General features: G+C 36.1%; 1 protein-coding gene across 2 annotated transcripts in view; it reads left to right on the forward strand.

Moving 5' to 3' along the window:
• LOC145684072 (uncharacterized) overlaps positions 1–19,863 on the forward strand; it is a 526,936-nt gene that overhangs the window by 386,974 nt on the left and 120,099 nt on the right. The window contains exon 1 of one of the 2 annotated variants that reach the window (XM_081755925.1): positions 6,930–7,063. The exons of the other annotated variant lie outside the window; for it this stretch is intronic. The gene's annotated coding sequence lies outside the window, so the exon portion shown is untranslated. Of the gene's footprint in view, positions 1–6,929; positions 7,064–19,863 lie in introns of those variants that run through there. 2 annotated transcript variants of the gene reach the window in all.

Consider the following 19,863-nt stretch of genomic DNA (forward strand, 5'->3'; position numbering starts at 1 on the left):
TTCCAGAAATATTAACAAGAGTTCGGAGCGTTGCTAGAGCAGCATTCCAGTTCTAATGTGATGTATACCTATAATTCAAAAAGTGAGAATTCTATTGACTGCGCCCTCTTCACAAATGAGGACAGTTCAGAATTTAGTGTGAATCGCCTCTGTTCAATATTTAATGCTGAACTAGCAGCAGTTAAGCTAGCTCTCGATCATGCGCTTCAACTTTCGCTGCTTCGTGTACTTAACTGCACTGACTCACAAAGCGTTATAGTAAGTCTGCAGAATGTCTTTAAGAAAATACCTTCTAACGCAGGATATTCTTCAGAGGTACCACCAGTTACAGCATCAATATTGTCCCAACGTTGTCTCGTAGGTGTCTGACATTCAGTTGGTCCACTGGAGAACTCTCTTCGGTGCTCTAATCTCCGTAGCTATTTCACTAAACAGATGCTTTCTCACTGAGAAACTGATTGGAACAAAATCAAACGAAAATAAACTTCACTCACTAAAACCTATTTTGGACAATTGGCAGACGTCATGACGTACCAGTCGCCGAAGTGAAATGATCCTTACACACTTGCGTATTGGGCACTTGTTTCACTTATTCCTATTTGGTGTATGGTGTATTGTGAGGATAAGTATTCGGCACACTCTTATAGAATATCCAGAATACTCATACCTGAAATAGCGTTTAGTGATACCTAAAAATCTTAATCAGGGTTCAGAGGCTAGAACGATTTCTGATGACCGTATTTCATTTGTGTTCGTTAAATTAAAATAATTAACGCGCTCTCAGGGTTTTCCTTAAAAACTATTTCCTGTCATGTGCTATTATTATTCCATTTTTAATTATTCTTTAGTTATATTTCTTATATTTTGCTATTTATTCTCATAACATTCTCACGTTTTGTTTAAATTTTATTTTGTTTAAAGTCTTATTCCTCTGGCATACTGTTTTACTAACTCGAATTTTACCTTTTTTTTTTTAAATTTTATTTTGATTTTTCAATCCACAGCATGTATAGGTCATTGGTCTATGTGATGGGACATATAGCCCTACTGCTGTCGTCCCCATTAATGATACAACAAAGAAGCGAAGAAACAAATTATAGTCACCACAGGGACAAATAGCCCCACTGCTAACGATCCCATTCAATACACAACAAACAAGCAAACATATAGGTTATCACGCAGGGAACAGGCATCCCCGCTATTGACGTTTCCAATTACAAAGCAACAAGCAAGCAAAATAGCAAATTGCCGTGACGGGGACAAATAGCCTCGCTGCTGTTGTCCCCATTAATTATACAACAAGCAAAAAAATAAATTATCGTGACGGGGAGAAGTATTCCCGCTGCTACTGTTTCCATTAATTATACAATAAAGAAGCAAAGAAACATTTTTTATGAATGAATAAATAGTCCCGCTGCTCACGTCCTCATTAATTATGCAATAAAGAAGAAAGGAAACAAATTTTTATGACGGGACAAAAAATCCGGCTGCTGACGATATCCTTAATTATACAACAAACAAGCAAACAAATCATTGCGACGGGGACAAATGGGCCAGCTGCTGACGTCCCCATTAATTATATAACAAGCAAGCAAACAAACAAATTATCGTGACGGAGATAGATAATGCGGCTGCTGACGTCCCCATTAGTTATACAACAAACAAGCAAATAAAGAAATTATCGTGACGGGGATAGATAATGCGGCTGCTTACGTCCCTATTAATTATATAACGAACAAGCAAACAAATTATCGTGACGGGGACAAATAGCTTGCTGCTGACGTCCCCATTAAATATAGACCAATCAATCAATCTAGCAGTAACCCTTCTACAGGACATACTATTAGTTTATCTAGTTTTACATATAATGATATATAGAAAGGTAGTAGAAGGATGCAGAGAGAAAGAAGAGTTTCTTGAGAAGATTAAAGAGTTATATTGGTTTCTTCCTTATTGTCTATGTATGAAACATATACAGTATATTCAATACAAAAAGCAATTTTCTTATGTCCCATATCATACGTCGTGTTCGGAAGAAGCGGAAGATCATATTTTCAACCAAACGAAAGAATAAAAAAAGGAAAATAACCTACTCTATCCCCTCAACGCCAATTTTCTATCCTCTTTCATTTTTCTCTTCATAGATTTGACTTTTTCCCTTCTTCCTTCTCTTTCTTTCTTGTTGTCGTCACAACGAATTCTGAGTAAGTAGAATCGCTTCCCTAGCTATAGACGGCGGTGACCCGACAATCTCCAGAGGTCGGCGGCTCTACTCTGGCTCCGATCCAAAGACGAACCAAGAAAGGAAAGAATGGAAAGATGAAGGGAAAAAGAACTGAAAGAAAAGAAGGACGGGAGGAAAAGCTTGAGAGGCGACGACGCCATGCGGGCAAGTTGAGGGATTTGCTACCAGAGCCTCTATTATACTTCTTTCTTTCTTTCTTTCTTTCTTTCTTGGTATTCTTCTTCCTTTTTTTAAACTCCAACAAGAAGATTTTTTATAGTCTTCATCTTGTTGAACCGCCCGCATAGTACAACCCCATTTCAAAGTCCTATAACCTTCTCTCCACCGCCTTATACGACAGGTTTCAGTTACTTGTAGAACAAACGTCGGAAAAAGCTTCTGGAAATCACTTCTTCACGACTTCTTATATAATATCGTTTTTATGTGAACCATCAAGCCTTTCTTCTAAGCTCAAAAGTTCTCTTGGTCGAGACTCGAGAAATCGAATTTTGTATAAGAACGTAGGAGAATCTTCGAAAATATAATCATTTTCTTGGTAGTTGGTTCGGTCTCGCATTAATTAACGATTATGGTTACGCTGCTGAAGGATTTTAATAACTTCTTATCAACTTCGGAGAGAAGAGGAGTTTGTTCAGTTCTTAAAAGAGTAGAATTTAGAAACTGTATCGCCAGAAGTACGCCAATCTTTATAGCGTAAGGAAAGGTGGGGCTAGTTACAATACTTTTCAGGACTGATTTTTTTTACTCGGAAACTACGTATTATAGATACAAAAACTATATTGAGTGGATTAAAAGGTACATGTCTTAGCTACATAGCAAAAAAAATTTAAGCGCAAGACATCGAACGGTACATTTGATAGCACCAACTTTCTGAACTAAGTACCGACTGTTGACACTTGCCCCACCAATGGGTTAAGTTGCAACATCATCTGGGGTAAGTTGCAACAATCGAACTTGGTTTAAATTTAGTTCCAATCTAGCTATCAAATCTAGTTTCAATCGGCAAACGACTAATGAGACCACTTCTCACAACTTATATGCAGTCTTCTTCTGCATCCTCTTCTTCATACGGTTCTTCACAAACCAAACAATCTTCTGTGGAAGAACTTGAGAATAAATTCTTGTTAGCTACTGATTTCACATTTCCACCTTTTTTAGACACTTCTTTTCTATTTCGATAGCACTTATTTCTGAAGTGTGAGAAAAGCACATCTTTTCCTTTTTCGAGCTATCAGTTTTCGAGGTCCAGCTTTTGGATAGGACCGTACATATTCAGGAGAGAAGTCAGGTTTGTCTGGAAGACCACTTTTCCCTGGTATTTGACCATCTGAAGGATTCTGCACTACCTTGTTAGATTCATTTGCAGGTGATCCATGAAGCTCACTTTGACTTGCAGTCTGAAGTTCTAAGTGAGAAGATGAAGGGAAAGAACTACTACTTGGCACTGCAACCCATAAGCAATCACTGTTGTCTTATAATAATAATAATAATAATAATAATAATAATAATAATAATAATAATAATAATAATAATAATAATAATAATAATAATAATAATAATAATAACGACAATAAGAACGACAACAATCATAATACTCTTTGTTTTATAACCGACAACAATTGTGCATATAACAATGCTTAACCGGCAAAAATATCTTTTTCAATGCCATGGGGCATCTTGCAACAGAAGTTGCAATTTACCCCATCGACATGTTTGTACATAAAAGCTTTCCTCGCCACTAAATAGCAGGTAACACGGGAACAGAAATATAATGTAATTATATTTCAGTTGTGATACTATTGGGATACCACATATTATTTACTGTTGTTAGATATGTGTAAAATGTAGTAAAGAAAGACAAAAGTTAAAAAAAAAAAAAATTACTTACCTCTACAAAAAACAAACTTTCGCCCGCTACGCCTACAGCACCTTTGGACATGGACCTCCGTTGTTAAACTGATCACAACAGACCTCTTCCGTTTCGTGTTCAAACACGTCAAAATACAACACAGTGGAGCCAACGCTAAAGCAGAAAAAGCGCCGTTGCAACGTACCCACTGTTGCAACGTGCCTCACCTTCCCCTACACTAGCTGAAATCCTGTTCTTCGCATGGAGAGAATAACATTCAAGGGAAATACTTCAACCCTTCACCCTAGGAAACATATTGCAATGAAATTGAAATGTTAAGAACCTATAAGATACCGGTACATCTTTTCTGTCATAAAATTTATAACTTGTTCCAGTTAGGGTACGCTCTTTTATCATCTTGATATGATAAAGAAACAGATTAAGCTAGGTAATGCATGCTTCGAAATTCACTTCAAAACGTGCAGGTGTTTTCCTGTGACACGATCACAAACACCAGATAACGTTGATAAGGGGAAAATATGTAGGAAATATCCCCGCATCCTATTAAAACCAGAATTTTGGAAATGTTTAGACACGTGTCTACTTATTTGTAATAAGAGTTTACAAGACCAGATTAATCTTCCTAATTCAGTAGTTTTCTATCTTGTTTATCTGGCACCACTTCTTCGTAAAACATGCATACTTTACGCTCCACTTCTTCCTATAACAAAGGCAGAATGTCAAACTTGAAGCATCTTTGAAGATTGCTAAAGCTCATATTGTAATTAGTCATGGCAAACAGTGTTAGCAGGTTTCCTAAAGAAAATTTCCCTCCACTCACAAAATTTTCCCATTTCTTGTCAAATTTTCCCTAGTTGTATCCAATTTCTATGACAGAAGTTGTGATAAGATTAATTTAGCCATATTAAAGGAAGTGCTAACAATATTTGTTATTCATTTCCTTTTTGTTTCTATTTTTTTTTTTTTTTTTTTTGTCAACAATGAGTGCAAATTATGCTACTTTGAATAGACACACATACTGTTGTTATCAAGGATGTTATAAATAGAGGATCTGCCCATATATATATCTTCATCCTATTAAATCGGTGAAGCCAAAAAGCAATCGAGCATCGGCACGTCTGATTGGCTACTCTCGTTTCTGCCATGATTGTTGACTCAAAACATTGCGATCCTATTGGGTGGAGTGGGCAGAGTAGGGGTGGCGAAACTGTGACGTATGGCTTCAAGGTTTTGTTGTAAGGGCAGATCCTCTATTTTATAAGATCCTTGGTTGTTATTGTTTTTTTTTTCTTTTCTGAAGAACAAAGACAAATTTAAGCATTTATATTTGCCAATCAGTCAGCGCGAGAATTTCCCTGGATTTCCACATTTTATCGAAAAATTCTCTTTTTTTTTTCCTTTCTGATAACTTTGCCAATGAATTATTCCTAGCTGAGGGAAATTTTCCTCGAATGATGAACACTGATTGCAAGTAGTGCTTTAACCATTATTTCAAAGTTTACTTCTGTCAGTAGCTTGGGTGCTCTTGCTTGCTCTTCATTACCTTCAGGCGTGCGCCTCGCAGGCAGTTGCGTATCTAGAAGGTAAAAACTAGGGGGGGGGGAGCAACTAGAACCCAAGCTATGATACGTATCATGAGTTTACAATAAATTTCCAAAAACATATATAAATAATAGCTTAAATTATTTTTCTCACTTAAGAAACTGGGGGGCCTAGGTACTCCCGGCCCCGGGCTAGATCCTTCATTGGTCGCAGGTTGACAGTGACAACCATTCTCCTTATTTAAGAGGCTCATCAGTTACTCTATTTCTTGCATAAATCTTGAACCACATATCCTTGTGATGCATTTTAAAATCAAAATGAGTACCTAACTCGGAGTGGATACTATGATTCAACCTGTTCAGTCGTTTTCTCGTGATGGGATCACAAACAACGCAACTTTTAACATGACGAAACATTTATATATTGTAAAATACCCCGTTTGCAGCTTCAAATGAGAAATTTCTTAAACTCTGGGATACTTTTTTTTTCTTAATATGGGTATCTCAAATTCCAGAAACCTTGGTGAAACTAGTTTTCACTGATCACAGCGCCATTTATCACGAATCGAGAAAAGAAATTGGAATAAAATTTTACTTATTTTTCGTACAGTCCAAATACGCAAAAAAAAAAAAAAAAAAAAAAAAAAAATATGTCATTCAGCTTTTCATAGTTGCATCTCCATCTCCAAGAGGGGGAGACGAGCTAATTTTGTCAGAGATGAATTCCTCCTTCCAAAATGTTAACTTTTTATTTCAGACAATATTTAACTCCGATACTGATATCTTCAGGTATTTTGCAGTTTTAAGTTAAAAAGCATCCTGTATATAGATATGTGCATGAGTGTATTAACAGTAGGTGTAGAGCTCTGCATTGATCAAGTATGACATTTTAGTTTATTAAGGTTATAAACTTGTTTGCTTCAGTCTGTTTCGAGCGTACAGTATGAGTAAAAAGAAGTTAAGAACAAGTCAAGACGAAACTAAGTCCATACCTGTATAGAAAACGATAAGTGCGAGGAGCATACTGAAAGTCGTGAGCAACATGTTTTCACAACCGTAATCTTTGGTTGTAAGTGAAATCTACAGACCTCAATCTACAGACCTTTCTTTCTTTCTTTCTTTCCAGACATTGGCGCTGTTTGTTGCTAGCACGTAATCACAGGCAGCATTTCCAAAATGGCGAGCAGCGATGTTTCGTTTCGACAGTGTGCTGTGATTGAATTGCTAGTTAAAGAGGACCAATCTGCTTCTGAAATTCACGGCAGACTGCAGCGTGCCTATGGTGATGTTTGCATGGATGCCAACAATGTTAGGAGGTGGGTGAAACATTTTGAAGATGGAAACACGAGTATCGAAGATGAGCCTTGCAGTGGGCACCCTCGAACTGCCTCCGCAGAACGAAACAAGGTAAGGGTTCATGATTAGGAAGATAGGCCTGCCATTCTGAATGACATCGGTGCAAAATTTGGTATTGAAATAGTGCGGTGCAAGAAATGACTCACAGCTTAGGTTATCGGAAGGTTTGTGTCCGTTGAGTCCCCGTTTATTAACAAAGGACCACAAACGTCAGAGACTAACCTTTACCCAAACTCTTCTTCAGAGAGTTCGACACGAAGGTGATGACTTTTTGACGAGTATTGTGACTGGAGATGAAAACTGGTTCCATCATTATGAACCTGAAAGAAAACGATTGGATTCTCCACCGAAGAAGAAAGCAAAAACAGCGCAATCGGTAGGAAAAGTTATGGGGAGCCTCTTCTGGGATGCAAAGGGTTGTATTCTGATTGATTTTCTTGAACCTGGACAAACCATAAATTCTGCCCGCTACATCTAGACACTTTTGAAGCTCCGTCATGCCTTACGTGATAAACGTTCTGGAAAGAATATCATCTTTCAACAGAATAATGCGCGTTCGCATACTGCACTGCAACTATGGAGCATATCAGGAGATTTGGGTGGGAAACATTTCCATATTTTCCCTACATCCCTACATGGCAACCTCCGACTACTATATTTTCGGTTATGTGAAGAAACAGATGCGAGGCCATCGCTACGAAATACTGGAGGATATCCGGCAATTAGTGCGTCAGTGTTTACGGGCAGCTGGAACGTTCTTCTATCTCAAGGGTACTTACAAACTTGCAGAACGATGGAAAAATGTGTGCAAAAACGGGAGACTACATGGAAAAGTGAAAGAAAGGTTTGTAGAATGAGATGATATGTTTCGTTTCATTTACAAATAAAGATTAACGTAATGGTTTCAACAACTTAACGTTATCTTCATCAGACACTAATTCATTAGACGAAGATAACTTTAAGATGTCGAAACCGTTACACTGTACTTTAGTTTCAGTAAATAAGTGTATATACTCTGGTCAGATGTGTTAATTATTTCTTTAGTGAGTTCCCGAGTCGTGATGGATAGAGTTGCTGGTGACGGTAAGGTAACGGTACATAGGCTTTTCCTAATATTTTTCTTATAAAAGTTTTTATACAGTTTGTATACTAGATTATAAATTCCGGTAAGTAATTTCTGTAATAGTTCTTCTTCTATAAGTTGGACCTACTGCCCATAGCAACTCGAAGGTTTAGGGTTTGTTGGTTTGAAACTACCACGTCCGTTGCAGCTGGGTCTAAAGGAACTTGTTGACCGATGTAAATCGGAGGTAAAGTTAAGTCTCTCCTGCCGCTTGCAGCTTGGAGAGATATGTGAGGATATGATGTTTCTATGGACGAACTACTGCCTTGACTACACTTCAGTTTATCCCTGACTTTAGCAAGAATAGATGGATAGCTAGCTTGTACAGCCTAGTCCAGAGTAGTGCGTGGTTTTCGAATTTGTCGTGTTCATGCTAGGAGTGGGCACAAAAACCGGTTTTCCGGTTTTTAGGAAAACCGAAAACAATTTTTCAAAATTTTAAAAAGAAACGGCTTCGGTTTTCTCCAAACACCGGTTTGGTTATTCACTGAAACTGTTTTCGGTTTTCTCCAAAACAGGGTTAGGTTTTCTTCAAAACCAGTTCCAGTTGTTTTTTTTTTTTTTTTTTTTTTCAAAATTCCTTCTATTTCTGACCAGAATAGTGTTTCGTTGTTCACTGGAAACCGATTCCGTTATTACAGAAATAGTTTTATCTGTTTCCCAAAGTTTTCACCGAAACCACTTTCGGTGAAAACCGAACCAGTCTTGAAGAAAACCGAACCAGTTTTGAAGAAAACCGAAACCGGTTTTGGAGAGAACAGAAACTGGTTTCTGTGAAAAACCAAACAGGTTTTGGGGGGAAATCGAACCGGTTTTGAAGAAAACCGAAATGTCGGGTTTTCGGATTTCGGTTTTTCTAGAAACCGGTTTCCAGTTTTTATTTAGAAAAACGGTTTTGCCCACCCCTAGTTTATGCACATACCGTTGCACGCGTAGTATTTATACCATATAAGTTTGCACAAATATTGTTATGTACACAACTGTTTGGTTGAATCCGAGTTTAACGTCCATTTCAGCACCGAGGTTATATGAGACGTGGACGTACAGTTTAAGGTGAAATCTGAATTAACGTAATGTCTTCAAATTTGAAGATTCTGCTGCCAGAAATTGAACACAAAACGCCAAGCACCAAAGTCAAGTGCGCCAATCCACTAGCCTAGCGGGGAGGGCTCAATGCAGTTAGTTGGTTGGTTTTATTAGACTTTAATACCTCTATCAGCACCAACGTTATATTAGACTTAGCTCTACATATTAAAGTGCGATTCGAGCTACCTGAGATCCACTGGGGGTCGAATCCTGATCTCACGCACCATGTATGCAAATGGGGTATAGTATCCTAGCAAAAGATGTAAAATAGTTTTTATGGCGGTATAATTTGAACTATGGCAAGAAAATTATGAACTTATAGTGATAATATGATTAAATAGGCTCCTAAAGTTAATCTTCACCAAAGAATAATTTTATCTATAAACTATTTCATACTTGGATATGGACTACGGAAAATCTTCATACAGTACATTAAGTTCTACTTCATTCTGAGCAAGTAGGAGTGTAGTACACAATTTGAAGAAGAAGAAGAATTGTGGGTCTATTTTTTGAACTCGAATGTTGATTCAGTAGTGTATAGTGTGTTAAAAACAAAAAAAAAAAATATTAAAATAAATAAATAAATAAATAAATATGCTAATCTATTAAAAAGTAATGGTATTTAAGTATAATTATAAAAGCAAGCCTTAAAAAGTAATAAAAACCATTAATATGTTTTTCCTTCTTATAATAACTTGTCCTAAGGGACAACGGTAATAAAAACTAATAAAACTTTTTAATTGCAAAAAATAAATAAATAAATAAAAATCATAAATTAAGCACTTAATTTCAAATTAAAAACTAATAAATTTTGTAATATAATAAAAATTCAGGCTTGCAAAAGGAAAAGTGGAAACAAAGGCAACTAAAACAATTTTAGCTATGTACAAAAACAAAAACTTTGGACTTCGGGTGAGAGGTTATCATATACTCATACAAATTTCAATTGCTACCACATGTAAAAGCTTTAAAAAAAAAGTCTGAGCTTTCTAATTTTGGTTTCCTTACGTAAATAGTTTTGTAACAAGTAACTCAAAAAATATGCAAATAGCATCATTAATATCCTTTTGTATATGTTAAAGTTCATTTTGTGTTAATAAAATTGTAATTAGGCATTTCAAAGTAAAACAAACTCTTTTACTTAACTTCTACCAAAAAAAAAAAAAAAGAAAAGAAAAGAAAAGAAAAGAAAAAGAAAAGAATTAAAATCTACTTCTTATACACAGTTTTAACAGCTTAAAATACTGTTTACCAGTAAATAATATAATCTAAAATCAAGTACCATATTAAACTATATATTTGACTAGCAGCGTTCACCCCGCTTCGCTGCGGTCACCCCGGAACGCAATAAACTTTGTTACTTAGATAATTTTTACTTTTTCGCTTTCAAGTGATATGATAAAAACCATAGAAGATTGCAGTAAATGTTAACATTATATCGCCTGTCATTTATGTTAACCCGCCCCGCTTCGCTGCGGTCACCCCCGAACGCAATAAACTTTGTTACTTAGATAATTTTTACTTTTTCGCTTTCAAGTGATATGATAAAAACCATTATAACGCCTGTCATGTATGTTAACCCGCCGAGTGACACGGTCATGCGGGTTGCATATAAATACGTTTATTTTTATACCTATGATGAACTAACAAAGGATTTGTACGTAATGGACACCTGAATGGTCAATTATCTCAAGACACTGGTAATTGAAAATTAAAGTGATATGATAAAAACCATCTAGGGTCCAAATCCTAATAACCCCCCAAAAATAAAAGAAATTGGTTCAGCCGTATTAGCGTGATGAGCGGACAAAGGATTTGTACGTTCTCTTTTATATATATAGATTAATCATTTCTATTAATCAATAGTAACACCATTAGTCACTTTGTGGCTTCGCTTGAGAAAGACAAACGTTACTGTTGGTTACAACAGGACAGAGCAACGAGCCATACATCAAATGAGTCAATGGTGCTCAGACATTTTTTCGTCGGTCTATCGAAAAACTTGGCCGCTTCCCTCGCCAGACTTAAAACCACAACATTTTTATTTGTGGGGCTATCTTAAGAACATAATGTACAGAAACAACCCAAGGACTAACCAGATCCTGCAGGAGAACAAACCAGTGCAGCGAGCGACATCCCAGTCATAATATTGCACAAACTGGTCCCCAATATGTGTCATTGTGTTAACTTGTGACTAGTAGTTTGATGGTAAACATTTCTGACAACCTCTAAATGTTGAACTTCGTTGTTCATCCTTATGTAAGAACAAATTGTCACATGTAAACAGTTTCTTGTTGTAATAATTGAAATGTGAAAAAAAATTGTTTACAATTTTCTTAAAGTGGAGTTCGGGGATATCATAAATGTAGTGTACGTTAACTCCCACAGGGAATCGTACTCGTCAATATGAAGCAGGAAGGGAAAAGGAGCCATCTCTTAGTTATTCCATGTTCGTTAAGTGTAGCCCAGAATTACAAGATTTTTCAGAGGTAAAGAAGGAAGATTAACGATTTTTAAGGGAGAAGAAACGGAAGATATACGTAGTTGTGATAATCACAATTACAAGTATATAGTTTCTCGTGCTAATTAGAACAATTTTAACAGGAAACTGGAACAGTTTCATTAAAAATAATTGAAACACATAAGACACAAGAAAGTAGATCTCAGTTCCCAACAGACGCTTATGTGGTTCAGGTCCCATTTTAAGCTGTAGTTCTTCGTCTCATATAGCTTGGGTGTTGAAAGTGAGGCTAAACTCTAACACAAATCCTTGTAACCTTTTAATTGTATTATAATGGAAACTTTTCTTTTCTGAACGATCCCATACCTTTTTTTTTATACGTCGAAAAAATAGTTGCGGACATACCAAAATTCACAATCCCTTCCTTCTTTTCCTGCTTTTATTACTTCACAGTGGCTTCTTTTCTTGGCATCAATGCATTCTGCTTTTATTAGTTCACAGTAGTTTCTGTGTCTGACATCAGTATATTCCGCTTTTATTAGTTCACGGTGACTTCCGTTCTTGGCATCAGTATATTCTATTTTTTTTTAGTTCACATTAGCTTTCGTTCTTGACACAAGTATATTCTACTTTTATTAGTTCACAGTAGCTTCCGTTCTTGACATCGGTATATTCTGCTCTTATTAGTTCACAGTACCTTCGTTTCATGACATCAGTATATTACGATAAACAAAATACAATATGATTGAGACAGTGTTGACAGAGAAAGGCTAAGGTGCTAAAATATATATATATATATATATATATATATATATATATATATATATATATATATATATATATATATATATATATATATATATATATATATATATATATATATATATATATATATATATATATATATTCTTAATGATAAGGTTGAAGTGCGGCTAGGTAGTTGATGAAAACGTAACCTGTTGTATTTTCCCTCTGAATGCACGTTGTTGTATTGCTTTGCTAATACTGTTAGAGAAATCGGGTCCTCTAATTAAAAAAGACCCCAAGCATATACAAAAAAAAAAAAAAATCATTTTTAAAATGTTCAGAGCCATAATTTTTTGTGTTTATTAAAAGCAAAAGTGCAAGAAATTGTTTTAGTTGAAAAATGAAAACGTCGTATAATGTAAAATGTGCCAGAAAAGAGTAAAACTTACAGGAAAACGTTAGACCGGGAGCAAATCCAGTTTGGACTTCGAAACCAGAGTTTCCCAGCTCGCGCAAAGTGGACTTTATGTGGTGGACAAACACTGTGTGCATGGGTTTTCTCGGGGTTCTCTAGTTTCCTTTCACTTTCTTCATTCCAGCAATTTATTCATTTCTCATCATCACCGTCTCCTTTACCCTAACCTGCATACACTAGGACGTAAAACTTAAAGAATTGATTTCATTTCTTCGAAACCAGAGCTCCCTAATTGACTGGTCCAATGAAGAAGCCAACTTCAAACTTTACAACACACATATACCCATGAAAAGTATACACGTAAACCGTTCTGCCAAGTTAGGGCTCTAAAAAAGAAAAAGAAATTTGTAAAAAAAAATATACACTAGAACGTGACAAAATAAATTAACATTCTATATAATTAGGTGCATAAAACGCCTACGTTGATAATGTTAACAGTACTAACTTTTAAAAGTAAAGTAAAACAAGAATTATGATTTATCTTCTTCTATACCGGTAGATGGCTCTCAATTATTCATGGCTGTTAGTCTTCATAAAATTTTGCTTACTTTTCATTTGATTCTCGTGAGAAAAGTTTAGGAGTTTAGTCAAATAGAGTTTCTTAATTAAACGCTGATGTAAAGTTAATTTACATTATATGCTTGACAAAATTGCCTTTAAAATGAAAATTTCTCGATAATGAATATTTATTTTTTATTTCCTTTTGCGCTTCTTTCTACGAAAGTCTCAGAAAAGGAAAGTGTACACTAATGCGAATAATTAATTCTAATTCTGATAGTTGGTAGCGTGTGTGCTTGGAGGTAGGTCATCTATATACGTTTGAAGGAGGAATGGCGTGCTCACATGATGAGACCAAATGAGACAGAAGCAGTGTTTTCTAGTCTTATCTGAATTTTCAAAGAACTCTTATTTTGTCTCATTCTTACAAAGTCCTTCTCTTCTCATCTAATAAATTTATATGCAAAAATTTATGATCTGATATATTTTCTTAAATTCATCATATCATATTTATAGTTTCGGTCGATCATGATATACTGATCTTAAGAACAGAAGCTAGTGTGAACTAATAAAAGCAATATATACTGACTAGCAGCGTTCACCCCGCTTCGCTGCGGTCACCCCGGAACGCAATAAACTTTGTTACTTAGATAATTTTTACTTTTTCGCTTTCAAGTGATATGATAAAAACCATAGAAGATTGCACTAATGTTAACATTATATCGCCTGTCATTTATGTTAACCCGCCCCGCTTCGCTGCGGTCACCCCAACCCGCCCCGCTTCGCTGCGGTCATCCCGGAACGCAATAAACTTTGTTACTTAGATAATTTTTACTTTTTCGCTTTCAAGTGATTTATAGCGCCTGTCATTTATGTTAACCCGCCGAGTCACAGGGTCATGCGGGTTGCATATAAGTACGTTTATTTTTATACCTATGATGAACTAATAACAAAGGATTTGTACGTATGGACACCTGAATGGTCAATTATCTCAAGACACTGGTAATTGAAAATTAAAGTGATATGATAAAAACCATCTAGGGTCCAAATCCTAACAACCCCCCAAAAATGAAAGAAATCGGTTCAGCCGTATTAGCGTGATGAGCGGACAAAGGATTTTTTGTACGTATGGACACCTGATTGGTCAATTATCTCAAGACACTGCTAATTGAAAATTAAAGTGATATGATAAAAACCATCTAGGGTCCAAATCCTAACAACCCCCCAAAAATGAAAGAAATCGGTTCAGCCGTATTAGCGTGATGAGCGGACAAAGGATTTTGTGCGTTCTCTTTTATATATATAGATGTCAGGAACAGAAGCTACTGTGAACTAAAAAAACAGAATATACTGATGTCAGGAAGAGAGGCTACTGTGAACAAATAAAAGCAGAATATACTGATGTCAGGAACAGAAGCTACTGTGAACTAATAAAAGCAGAATGTACTGATGTCAGGAACAGAAGCTATTGTGATCTAATAAACGTAGAATATACTGATGTCAGAAACAGAATCTACTGTGAACTAATAAAAGCAGAATATACTGATGTCAGGAACAGAAGCTACTGTGAACTAATAAAAGCAGAATATACTGTTTATATATACTGTTACCGTCTATATATTTTTTCAAAATTTTTGGGTAGGCCCGTGCCTACCCGGCCTACCCGCTAAAGCCGCCATGATGAAATGATGGATTGAAGAAAGTTGGTTGAAACCAGAGAACTCAGAGAAATCCCACGCACACGGTATTTGCCCAAAGCTCACTTGCGCGAGCTGGGATCGAACCAAGGACCCTATGCACCAGAGGTAAACGCTCAACCATTCAGCCACCGCGGTTCCTGACTTTGACATAAGATTTGCTGTTCACATTTCCTCTATTAATGGAAGATCTATTTCCCTCCCCGCCTAGGATTGCCAGATATATATATAGGGTGTTAATGAACTCTACCGACAAACTGTAAGAGATGATTTCTCACATCAAAATAATAGAAAAAGTTCATATGGACCTGAGGCGGAAAGTGCATAGTTTCAAAGTTATGGCTGTCCAAAATCATGAAAAAGCTAAATTTCAAAGTGTATATTTCATCAATTTTCAATAGGTGTATAGGGTATTTCCTACAGGGTGTAATTATCAGATTTGCTCTCAATAGAGTTTTCAGATATACCCTAATTTCAAAGAGGGTCCAAAGTAGGCAGGAGGTAAACCTTGACAACATTGTACATCCAGTGCTTCGGAGGGAAGTCGGAAATGTTAGGAACTGGCAGCTTCATGTTTTTTTTTGTGTGTGTGTGTGTGTGTGCGTGTGTGTGTGTGTTCGGAACAACGTGTAATGCAACATATTTCGTCATGGCATATTTCACGTTTTCTTCACTTATAAGCGTTGAAGGAAACATCACAACATGAGTTTTCCCGAGTACGACAGACCGTGCTCCTGACGATCCTTAACACTTCCAACATTGCGCCAAATGAGTCCTTGTTCACTGCTATCAAGGCTTATCGTTTGCCTTCTTTGGACCAATCATAAAGTCAGATCATATCTCAAAATTCGGTTGAAGACATGTCTGGGAATTTCATCCTGCAAGGAACACTCTGTATACCAATTGACCATTAATGAAATATGCAGTTTTGGAACGCGTATGCGTGACTTCTTTTACACTGATAAGAACCACAATCCATAATGTCTCGAATTCGAAATAGGGCCTCTTGAAATTTATCTTTTTCGCGATTTTGGACAGCCCTAGCTCTGAAACTATGGAGTTTTCGCCATAGGTCCATATGAACTTTTTCTCCTATTTTGGTATGAGGAATCACCTCTTACAGTTTGTCGGTATAGTTCATTAACACCTTATATATGTATATATTCCTTGCTAAACGATTTCGTCCGTTTTATTTTAATAAATCAAACCCAGACACTTTTCCATCATTTTCATAAATTAATGCAAATGAAAATAAATAAGAAAAGAAAATGAACTCTGATAAAAACAGTAAAGAAGATTATCACAAAAAGCTTAAGTGCATGAGATATAAATTAACATCGTTATTGTCACCGTTACCCGTTAATAGATTGACTTCATTATCGAACTCAGCCAGGTAGCACTAACATAAGTAGCCTTATGTATATCAATGTCATGCCATTTGAAGACAACATGGATTCTTCTCTCACCATTTTGTTTTTGGACTTTCTAAGATAAGTAAGGAAGACTTATAGAATGGTAATATCCATACTTCTGTCCATCTGTCTGTGAAAAGGTATCAGAGGTAAAACAGTAAGAGACACTGAAAAGCTGTTTTTTGATAAAGATTTAGTCGTAATGATATGTTACGTCCTCTCCCTCTTAACACCGTCTTTAAACAAGAGCTGGTAGAAGCATATTATTTCCAGATTTAACGATAATCAGCGTTAAACTCGGTACTAGACAGCTTGAAGCAAGTTTTTGAAATCGATTTAGCGTCTCAATAATTGCTCTATCTCTACTCTTGTAGAAATTTACTACCAGTTCCGCTTTTAATGTTGATCTCCACAGAGTAGAGCAGTAAGAGACAGCGAGAAATATTTTTTAGACACGAATTCCGCCGTGGAAAATTCTTCTTTCCAAACCCGAAGTATGATAGAATTCAAGTTTCAACACTGATTGTCGTAAAGAAGAAACAGTAATAGATATCGTTGTTATATCTCCACTGTTGTAAAAATCAGCTACCAGTTCCGGTTTTAACTAGGGATGGGCAAAACCGGTTTTTATAGAAACCGGAAACGGGTTTCTAGAAAAATGGAATTCCGGAACACCGACATTTCTGTTTTCTCCAAAATCGGTTTCAGTTTTCTTCAAAATCGGTTCGGTTTTCACCGAAACTGGTTTCGGTGAAAAGTTTTGGAAAACACATAAAACTATTTCTGAGGAAAAGGAATCAGTTTCCGGAGAATAACGAAACACTGTTCTGGTCAGTAATAGAACCAATTAAAAAAAAAAAAAAAAAAAACGGAACTGGTTTTGAAGAAAACCGAAACCGGTTTCGGTGGAAAAAACAAACCTGTTTTTTTTTTTGGAGAAAACCGAAATCGGTTTCGGTGAAAAAATGTTTTTTGAAGATTTTCAAAAACCGGTTTCTTTTTTTGTAAAAACCGAAAAACCGGCTTTTGTGTCCATCACTAGTTTTAACATTGATCTTCGTAGAGTAGAGCCATAAGAAATAGCGAAAAACAAGATTTAGACACGAATCCCACGGTCGAAAGTTCCTCTTTCCATATTCGAAATGTGGTAGATTTCCGGTATCAAAATTAGTCGTCGGTAAAAAAAAAAAAAAGAAAAAAGAAACGGTAGTAGATACCAGGAATCGGTTTTTAGTGTGGATTTGGTGTCAGGTAATCGTGATCCCTCTTAGTGTTGAAAATTACAAGAGGTAATGATAATTGTTTTCTCTTTTCATGAGGATTCTGCGTCTCAAGCACAGACTCTATATCCGACCCTGCCTGTATCCTGCAACCAGAAGTGCCGGATGTACCAGTACCAGGTTAAATATTTTATTCCTATGGTTTGGTAACCTAAAATACAAAACTGAATCCTCTTGTTTTCAAGTGCGTAAAGTTCGAGATGTCTGTAATAAGTGGTAAATGCGTATACAGATACAGCAAAAGGGCGGCCTAGAACATTAAATGTCGTATGCGAGCCATAAGGCCTGACATTCTTAAATTTACCGTGTTAAAATAAATTACCAATATTGATCTAAAGAAGCCATGTGCAACAGTTGCCCTCCGGACCAGTTCCGGGCCACTGAACTCCGGGCCCGCCTGATCTCTTATTGAAATATACTTCTTAGATAATTTTAAACTGAATTGGAAATATTTCCTGGATAACTGATGTCCACCTTAGAAAGTATCATCGCGTTGGAACACCCAGTATACCACGAAACATTGATAGAATAGTTCAGAACATGAAGAATTAAATACCTTTCTGAAATGGTAAATAAATAGATTTGTTTTTCCTTTTCTTTAGGAAATAAAGAAAATGGTTATCATTATAACTATTTCTGTGTTCCTGCCATGTTAGTGTACAATGAACTTGTTTCTCTATTAAATATGGCCATTCGATTGTTATGAAAGTGTTATAGATACAGTGTTTCACATAGCCCTCAACACCAGTAAGTCCTGTGTAATTAGCTCACCCCCTGTTCAAACTTAAATATACCTGATCTAAAGTGTATGACGATTAAGGACATTAAGTCCCAAACAAACTTTTGCAATTAAACTTCTTAAAAATAGTATGTCTGTTGTTGATGGTTCCAAGTTGAGGTTGGAATCAAATATTGCTTCTAAGTACTTTAAGTGGATCCTTATTTTAACGTACCATGATTAAAATCTTCAACAGAAAAGGAGATAGATGATCAATGAAAGTACATGATTATGAAAATAACTTATGGAATGAATATGTGGGAGGAAACGAAATAACCAAGAGAAAAAAAACTTAGACGATTGAGTTAAATTGATTTTAGTTTAGCGTCCCTTTTAGCAGCGATGCTATATGAGACGTGGACCTACTGATTAACGTGGAATCCGAACCACATGTGCTCCGCAGGGAATCGAATCGGGTCTCCAACGCCAAAGGCACGTACGCTAACCGCTTAGCCACGAGAGGTCTCTAAGAAAGTGCGAGAAAACTGGAAAACCCCGGGGAGAACGCACACGGTCTTTGTCCACCACAAAATTCACTTGGTGGAAGCAGGGTTTAAACCCATGACCCCATGCACTAGAGGTGAACGCTCTACCACTGAGCCACCGCGGCCCGTAAAACTTAGACGGTGTTTCCACCATTAAGTCACGTGATCTTGTATTGAACCAGGAGCTCTATCAATAAGCCAATGTAAGCTTCACTTTACACCATAGTTCGGACTTTATCTTAATTACGTTAACTTTAAGTTTTACCATGGTGATATCTATTATGGTCAAAATGGCATACGTAAGTAAAAGATACTATTACTTTGAAACAATATTGTCACTCAGTAATACCTTCAACTTCAATACGAAATAAATAAAACAGAAAGGTTTGTGCTTCTTTTTCTTTTTTAATTTTGAAATTAACAGATGAAAGTGAAAATTGCCTAACAGGTAATTAAGGAGCTCAAATTTGTTAATCAACATACCTTTTCTACTTAGAATGGAATTTCTACGTTGGTGACGCTTGTAGTAATTAATCGCCAGAAGGTACAAACCTGTCTTCGAGAATAATATACGTTTAGTGAAAATTTAATCAGTTACAGGAATAATAAACTAAACTGCTAATAATAATAAAACTTTTCTTCTTGCTAATGAATATTTACAGTTTCGAAATAATGTCTTGAAAGAAATTAATTATTTTACAGAATATTTATAAAACGTTCCGGATATTTGTAGGTACTTAGGAATATATAGTAATATTAATCCAATTATTTAATTATTGTATTATTTTGCTCCCTCATTGTTAACCAGG

This window comes from Thermobia domestica, chromosome 4, assembly GCF_964235325.1.
Source record: "Thermobia domestica chromosome 4, izTheDome1.hap1.1, whole genome shotgun sequence".
NCBI classification, from domain to species: domain Eukaryota; kingdom Metazoa; phylum Arthropoda; class Insecta; order Zygentoma; family Lepismatidae; genus Thermobia; species Thermobia domestica.